Below are 8,753 nucleotides of genomic sequence, written 5' to 3'. Positions count from 1 at the left end.
TTATATTTCACTGGCCAAGTCAAGTTGCTTGACACAGCCAACTTCAAGAAATAGGGGAAGAATATACCTCTTCCAGAGAGAGCAATAGCTATCGGTGAAGAATAAACAAATCAACCACATGCCTTTAAAATTTAGAGCAGGGGTCAGCAGACAATACACTGTCACAAGGTTTTGTAAACAAATTTTTATTGGGACAGAACCATATCCATTAATTTACATATGATCTATGGCAACTTCTGTGCATTACAAGGCAGAAAAGAGTAATTATGACAGAGACTGTATGGCCTGAAAAGAACTAAAATACTTTTTAGTTCTTTCCAGGAAATATTTTTCTACTCTGATTTAGAAAGACAGAAAGATACATGTATCAACATTTAAAATGAAGTGTGTCCCACTTTCTTATTTATCTCATGACTGAAGCCTTTCTTGGGGGGGTGGGGAGAGGGAACCAGGCAAAGTATAAATTTTTTTTTAAAAAATCAAGTGGGGGCATTATTAAGAAAGTATGTCATAAAAATGACTATGGACCTGCAGAGAAAACAGATTTTTGAAGGAGATAATATTTGAAGTGAACATGGAAAAAAGTAAAGATTCTCAGGAGTGTTTTCAAGGGAAAGTATTGCAGAAATAAGGAAAAACTTGAATAAGGAAAGTTTTGGGCATGTTAAAAAAACAGTGAGTATTTGATTGCGATTAATTGCTAGGATTTGTGATGAAGTACAGACAAGAAAGCTGTCCATGGAAACACAAAAATTTTGAAATTAGAACTATGTTATTGAAAGATGCAGCAAATGTGTTAAAAGGTGTTCAGGCTTCGAGTCTTGGCTTGTCATGTTGAAATTGTGTTACCTACCTTGTGTGACCTCTCCGTGCCTCAGCCATCCCTGCCTAGGAAATGAGAATTATTGGGACCTTGCAGTTTTTTGAGGATTCGAATAATGAGTATACATCTGTCCTGTGCCTGATACATAGCACATGCTCGAAAGCTGTAGCTATTATTATTAATATTACTGTTTTTTAAACCCTTGTCAATCCACTGCTTTGACTTCTGCAGCCAGGCCCGTTCCCATCTGACACACACGCTTTCTGGGCCTTGCGCCCCTTTTCACTTTGTGCCTGCTCGCTGCCTGCAATATCCACTTTGCATAATAGTCTCTCTACAAAGTCCTCAAAGTGGCTTCACAGAATTTAAAGTTAAATTATGCATGCTGTCTTCTTTAGTCATTCTTAAGACTTTTGAGGGAAGGGATTGTATCTTGACCTTGTTAAGAATCTTTGTTGTAAAATGTTACAAGCAGCATTCACTCATGGCAGAATGATCCAGAAAAATAGTTTTATTTCTTGCGAGGCTCCCTGGTTAATCTATGAACCATCTTAGGAAAACCTTAGTTCTGCAACAAGATGGATCTTTGTAAATAAATAAAAATACAAGGTAATAAATTGATCTAGTTGTTAACCTTTCTAAATTTTGAAGGCAGTTAAACTGAACTGTGTTCCTTCTCATTAACATATAAAGAAAGCAGTTTTAAAGTCACGTTTATGAAATTCTCTAAACAAAAAAAGCTTTACCAGTATTGTTTATTATGTATTTAATGAATAGTATATGGCTTAGGACTTTCCTCAATTTTTGTTGTGTAAAAGTCACTAATGAACAAAAGAACATTTAAAATGGAGAATTCAATGTATGTGGCTTAAAATAACACAAGGCATTTCTGATCATTTCTTTTTCTTTTGACGGGTTCAGATATTTAAAACAGTACTCACAAAACAAGCAGCTCACAGTCCCAGGAGTGGACCAGATGAGTTTCTTGGAGCATGGGGGAAACCTAGGGCCCTCATTCATGTTCAATTTTCATCCCATCACTTACAGATCTCTACTATTCGATGTTTTCAAATATACATTATATGTTTATTTAGTGCTTGATGTATATAATTTCTAAATAAAAATTAATTATATGTGTATACTCAAAATTTTATTTACTGATAGGTTATAGAATTTTTTAAAAACTGGAAATAAGCAGTTCAAAGGAAAATATACATACAATATCTATAATAAATAGCCATATTTAGTCATGCAGTTCCCATGCCTATTAGCTTTTAGAGACAATACTGATTGCTTTCTTTCTATACAAATTGCATTAAGATACAATACATAATTTTGAAAAAATATTGGTTTCTGGTGATGGAGAATCTTCTGGAAGCTTTGGGATCCCATCTAGCATTTTTAGGTTTGGCAAACAGGAGAACACTCTAGAGGAAAATTTAAAAAGGAGAAATGAGTAACTATTGAACAAAGGCATTGTATTTCACTTACTCTCTTTATAGATAAGCGGTTTTTGATTACAGTTATGAGAAAGATGAGCGACCATCACTTTATTCTGTTTTCCTTATCTTTGCAATGGGGTTAAAATAAAATACTGCTCATGTTCATTGTGCTGGAGCGTGCTCTCTCAGAGAGCTACCAGACAGTCCAGTACTTCATTAAGGATTGGTCAGAGAAGTGAGGCCGCATGCAGTCTGTTTTTATGAAATTTAATTCCAGTTTTTACAAAGTCCTATAAAGGGAAAAAAAATTAATGAATGGATTTGGCTCACTAACCATGAGGGAAAGAATGAAGTCATGATGATATATGTACATGCTATAAAGTTAGACATTTTAAAAAGAAAAAGTAAAGCAAGCCCATGTTGTTAAGGAAGAATTCTGACTGAGAGGTATAAGAGAAGAGGTAGGGAATAATATTATTCTCAGTTCTTTTTTCTTTGACAGAGAGAATTTTGAAGCTCAGTTTTCAAATTCAGACAGTCCTTCATATCAATCCGGTTGAACAGTAGTCGTATACCTAGCAGGGTTATAAAGCAGCATTTCCTTTCCAGTGGAGAGCTTTTCTAGATCTGGGAGCTCAGGCCAGAGAAGAAGTACGGCACTGGGATTTTCCCAGGATGAAAAATACTGAAACCTCTCAGCAGACATGCCAAGAGGTGCTGACCTCCTTGGCTATTCCCACTGGCTGCATGATGCCTTTAGCACCAAATGCTTTCTGCATATTATCTCATTTCATCCTCACAGGTTGGTTTTTATCATTCATTTTAAGTAATTTATCCAAGATTATTAAGCCTGTATGTGACAGAGCAAAGAATAAAATCTGTCTTCTGGCTCCAATGTTTAGACTTAGCTGGCAGTAACTTCTAGTCACTACTTCTCTTTAAAAAGTCAAACTGTGCCAAACTGCTATCACACTGACTTCTGAAGAATGGCAGAAGGATTTGCTGGTGGGTATTCCAGGAAGTGGGGCTGCTCTCTGCCTACTGGGACTTACACTATTAGCTCTATCATTAAGTCCTTTCACTTTTGAACTGTGCTGTCTTCTTATTGGAGGATCTGAAACAAAGCAGGAAGGGAAAGCCAGTCACAATTTTAGGTGACAGTGATCAAAAAAACTCATACTTAAATAATTCTGATCATAAAGTAAAATGTCATTAAAGGTCTGGCCCAAATCCTAGACATAAAAGTACCCAATGACAAAATGAATGTTGTTATAATCCTTGAACTGTGGATTTGGGCTAGACAACTAAACCCTAATTTGGATAAACTTGGAACTTCGGCTTAGTTCCTCAGCAGGAGTGGATATTAACATCCTTTCCTCAAACTTTAAAATGGCCACATCTTTCTGTTTAAAGTAATCCTGTGCTACCTAAGTCAATACACCCTTGCTTTTTATAGCTTGAATGTCAGTATATATCTACTTTGGACTCAATCCAATAGACTTAATACTAGAAAAGTGGAAGAACCTCATTATATCCTTCATTCCCACATAACTCTATACCACATCATGAATTTTAAAGACAGATTTATAGTGAGACCTCAGGGCATATCAGATTTCAGACAATTAATCTTAATACTATTGTTGTAAGGCATTCTTTGAAGCAAGTGATTGAGTTGGGGCTAAAATGTTTTATAAAATCTCACATATAAATGAACAAAAATGACGTATAATACTAATAAATTATCTTTATGACTGGAAATGTGATTTTTTTATGAATAATGTTAAAATGTCCAGGTAAACCTCCTCTGACTGTGGAAAATATGATTTTGAACTTCAAAATATTATTATAGTTAAATATTAAAGTGAATGTGCTGGTAGTTTTCACTTAGGTAAAAGCACTTGGAGAATTCATTATCACATAACAAGAAATTTTGCTCTTAGACTACAGTCACAAGGGAGACAACTGCAGGAATGAAATTTATGTAGTAACAACAGAGATTAGAATTTTTAGTTTGACAGCTTTTGACTGTACTTCAGGAGTCGAAGAGTCTAATATGATACAGACCTCTGGATTACAGTCACTGTCATGGGGGAATGGCAATGTGAGAAAAAAGTAATGAGAACCCTGTCGTCTATTGAAATTGGATGGAGATAAAGGACTATCATGATGGGACAGGAATGTAACCTAGAGATTATCTAAACTTTTGTATAACAGATTCAAACTGAGAGATGAGATGATGTGTGGTCATATGGGGACAGATACAGATTTGAGAACTTAGTTGCTTATTTATATCTTTTTAATACCTGTAAGTACACTAATACCGGTGCTGGAAATTAGTTGGCAATAAATAGATAGTCATTTTACTTGGTGCGCACTCCAAGTTTGTTTAGATTCCATTATTATCATTAGGAATGTTCTGAATAGTGACAGAGGAATAAAAATGGCTTATTCTTGGCATGTTTTCAAGCTCTTTCAACCACTAGAGTAGATTGAATCAATTACTTCTTTGTATTCACTTAATGGTGCCCTGTGGCCCAAAGGAGTGAAAATAAAACCAGAGAATAAACAGTTTATGAGATTGTCACATGGACCTTGATAAGAATTTATATTTAGAATTTTTTAAAAGACATAATATCTATTAAACAGTATGAAAGAAAATGCACAGGATCTGAGTATCTGAAATGAAACTTGTGTATGTAAAGTCACATTACAAGAGGAGCCTAAAATTTGTACAGCAATTGCAAATTAACAGAGTGTATTAAAGATTTTTTTTAAGACCAAAAAAGAAAAAAAAGATCAGTTCGAAGTTCTTTAGGTGAGATTAGAATGGTTAAATGTCCAACCCATATTAGATATTCAATGAAGTACAAAAAGGTGACTTAAGACACTTGTGTTCTTACCGTTTCCTGTAATTTTGGAAAAATTCACAGGGATTCCTCTTGAGCACAAGGGATTCTAGTGGAGTGCACCGTAAACTGGTGAGCCCGGTGAGAGTCTCAATGCGGTTCTCAGCCAAGGATAAATGCTGTATCTGAGGTATCTTTGGCAATTGTTTGAAAGATGTGAGATGGTTTTTATTCATATTTAAAACTCTGCAGCTGAATATAAAATATAAACATCTTGTTATTTGTCTCTTAATGAGGATTAACTTCCCAATCTTGCATAGGACTAGTATGTATTCCCCACCTAGACCATCACTCGTCAAAGGAGTGACAGTGCTGTTTTCTACAAATGACATTTGTAAGAAAAGAGAAAGATTTACATTAAAATATTAGGAGAAAATAGGCATGATGTATGAGACTGTAAGCTTGCTAAACATAGGAATCTGTTGTCTTTTCTGGCCCGTGGTGGATCCTTGATAGGCTCTGAATGAAAGAGTGAATGACTGCATATATGATCTCAGCTATGAAAGGTTCTCACAGAGAAATATAAAAACTTATGAAGAGTACAGTCTAAAAATTGTGAGATCATAGTTATTTTTTCTTTCTACACTGAGAAAAAAATAACATTTTAGATCAGGAAAAAAAAGCCCTTTTATATAAAAGAAAACTAAAAGGTCTTCTTTGGACAAGAAATGTGCGGTTGCTCAATTTTTTCATCGACTAATTCTTTCCTAGGACCCCTGTCTGCTGCTACCAAAGCTGACTCCACCAACCCATTCTGCCTAGTGAGGAAGATGGCAGCTCTCTACTAAAAGGGTTCTCAAGCAATCCAGAGCAAAGAGGTAGATTATATTGGGATCCTTGGAGATCAAGGAGTCCATATAATTTAAAATTTTTTAAGTTTGTTCCTGTCATTGTTCTTACTGCCAGCACCACCCCTCCATTAGAATGTGACCCTGAACTAAGATTTCTGTTAACTGCCTGTAGGTTATTTCCCCACAGGTACTCAATACGAGGGGCAAAACCCCCCCAAAACAGAATTGATTTATTAAAAATTGTGTATCTATTCTTACATATTCAAATTTCAGTCACCTTCAAAGTACTCTTTATTTGATGCGATACCTTTATTGAGACACTTTTTCCACTGCTCAAAACAGTTTTTGATCTCATTTTGATTTTGATTTTGATGACTTTTAGTGCTTCTACTGCTTTTTTTTCTCCTCTTCCACATTAGCAAAATGTTCCCCTTTGGGGACTATTTTTCATCCCAAGAAACAAAAAAATGTCGCTTGAGGCAAGATCAGGTGAATAGGGAGGATGGGGCATGAGCATCATTCCATTTTGGTCAAAAACTGTTGAACACTCAGTGTGGTGTGGGCAGGTGCCCCTGTAAATCACCCATCATGAAATGGGCAAATGCACTGAAAGTCTCTTAAAAAAATTCACTGAAGCTGAACACAACCACTCACAATAACGCCAGCCTGTCCACTGATACTGATGGTCTCCTAGAACACTCAGTGGTGGGAGCCTGTACTACAAGGGGCCTGCCCTCCAGAAGATAACTCCATTTTGGGGGGGTTCCTCCTAGTAAATATGACTAACTAAAAATTGCTATCTTACAACAATTGTGTATATGTAATGTAGTTGCATTTCTAGTTTACCACAGAAGAAACAGCAGCTTTTAATGCCAATGTGATTCCATCATTACAAATTACTCCCCTAAATACTGATAATAGAAATAGTCATTTGGAAAATAATATATTTTTTTCTCTGTAAAGTGTGACATTTTGATATATAAACTTGTCTTTTTGCCTTGCCCAGGCATCATTTAGCCCTATTAAGTCTAAAACCCGATCACATGAAGTGAACTACAATATGTACAGAAAGTCAGTGGTCATGGTCACATGCCCACAAATAGCAAATATTTGATTTTATCTTAGTAACCAGACATTCTAGTAAACAGGTACCTTGGCAATCTTATGGCACTTAAATCCACCAGTGAATTATCCACTAACCAGAGGGTTTCAACTCGAATTAGTCTTCTAAGAATCCTGTTAAAATTTGTCACTTGATAAGGGTCCCCCAAATCCTGAAATGAAAGGTTCAAATTCTGAAGGAAAAAACAAAAAGAAAAAGCAAGTTTTCACCTTTCAAAAAGTTATTAACAAAGAATATATTGTATATGTTATTTAAACAGTATTTGTCACCACTTCCTGTCCTCTGAAATATTCACACATCCAAACACTCACAATTATGTTGCAGAGGTTCTCAAGGTAGTGAAGGTGAATATCCTGACTGAATATTGATTAAAATGACCTTCAAGGTTGGGGGTGAGAAAGAGAAGGCAGGATCCTCAAACAGATTCTGAAATTCTTTAGTGGTGGAGAGTGAAGGGAATAAAGCTTTATTTGGGAATTACTGATTTAAATCATTAGTTATCTTTAGTCTCCTTAGAAATACTAAAAAAACACATTTATAAAAATTTCAAAGTAGGGTATCATCATTCAAAAGATAAAAACTATGATTTGTTTCAAAACAACTAGAAATACATACCTAAAAATGACTTGGTATATTTCAAAGACAGTTGATATTTTATTTTTAACATCAGTCAACTTTGATGTAAAGGAAATTAAAACTACTCTCAGTAGTATCATTGTTCTTGAAAACTCTATTACTAAAAGTCAACTTAACTTTTTTATTTCCACAATCTTATGATCAATTTCTGTCAATAAAAATTATTGGATAAAATGAGAATCCCCTTCTTAAACATTTGAAGCAAAATAATTTACTATTTTTAAGGAAATATAGATATCTCTATTTTTAAAAAGATCGCTAAGGCCCTGATGGGTATGGCTCAGTTGGTTGAGTGTCATACTGCGGAGCGTAAAGTTGCTGGTTCAATTCCCAGTCAGGGCAGATGCCTAAGTTGTAGGTTTGTTTCCCCATTGGGAAGAGGTGTTTAAAATATTTGTCTGGGTAATTTCCCTTTAAAAAGTGTCATAATTTAATCAATGAAGAATATAGGTTTTTTTTCCCTGCTTGTTTTAGCTCTTACCTTGCAGTCCTCCCAGTTTTCTTGCAGCCATGTTTCCCATTTGTTTTTTTCACAGACTCTTTTCCGTGGAGGCAAGGTCCCCGCCTGCTGTGTGAAGAGGAGCTCTTCTGCAGACGGTCCTAGGCAAAAGTCACAAGGGAAGGTCCTGGAAGTAGGGTCAGAGTGACAGGACTGACATCTTCATTTGGTATTTGACCTGTTGTTTTAAACTTCCACTCAATATTTGCTTTGAGGACATCATGGTTTGACCCATATGATGCCCAAATAGTGTGAGCGGTAACAACAGGAGTTAACCTTTAACTTACACAAATTATTTCTAGCCCAGGCAAATGTAGAAAATCACCAGAATAGTGACTTTAATCTTTGTATCATTTTCTATCTGGGGATGTGAAGTCACTCCTGACTTTTCTTCTCTTTCATACCTCAATTTAATTAATGTTTTCCCCTTGAGAATCTCCCATTCCTTGTGAATGTCCAGACCCTTGTAGTTTCCTACCTGAATGTAACTGTCCCTTAGATCTCCTAGTTTGCAATGTTCTCTCCTTCAAAAT

General features: G+C 35.5%; 1 long non-coding RNA gene across 4 annotated transcripts; it reads right to left on the bottom strand.

Annotated features, from left to right (window-relative positions):
• Positions 1–220: 220 nt before the first annotated feature.
• On the bottom strand, positions 221–8,426 carry LOC129076131 (uncharacterized). Of its 4 annotated transcripts, none has more exons than XR_008529718.1 (5): positions 8,203–8,426; positions 7,115–7,257; positions 5,166–5,363; positions 3,318–3,379; positions 221–2,250 (listed from the first exon to the last, which is right to left on the bottom strand). It is a non-coding gene; the product is annotated as an uncharacterized LOC129076131 (long non-coding RNA). The 4 variants fall into 4 exon arrangements; XR_008529720.1 differs by lacking the exon at positions 221–2,250 and adding an exon at positions 2,300–2,555; XR_008529717.1 differs by lacking the exon at positions 3,318–3,379 and having other exon boundaries at positions 222–2,250; positions 8,203–8,423.
• Between the last annotated feature and the right edge of the window lie 327 nt (positions 8,427–8,753).

The sequence above is a fragment of the Pteronotus mesoamericanus genome, unplaced genomic scaffold (assembly GCF_021234165.1).
Source record: "Pteronotus mesoamericanus isolate MK-2021 breed Mesoamerican mustached bat unplaced genomic scaffold, CSHL_Meso_final contig_116, whole genome shotgun sequence".
Classification (NCBI taxonomy): Eukaryota; Metazoa; Chordata; class Mammalia; order Chiroptera; family Mormoopidae; genus Pteronotus; species Pteronotus mesoamericanus.
The sequence above is the reverse complement of the archived record's forward strand: the minus strand, read 5'-3'. Positions and strand labels throughout refer to the sequence as shown.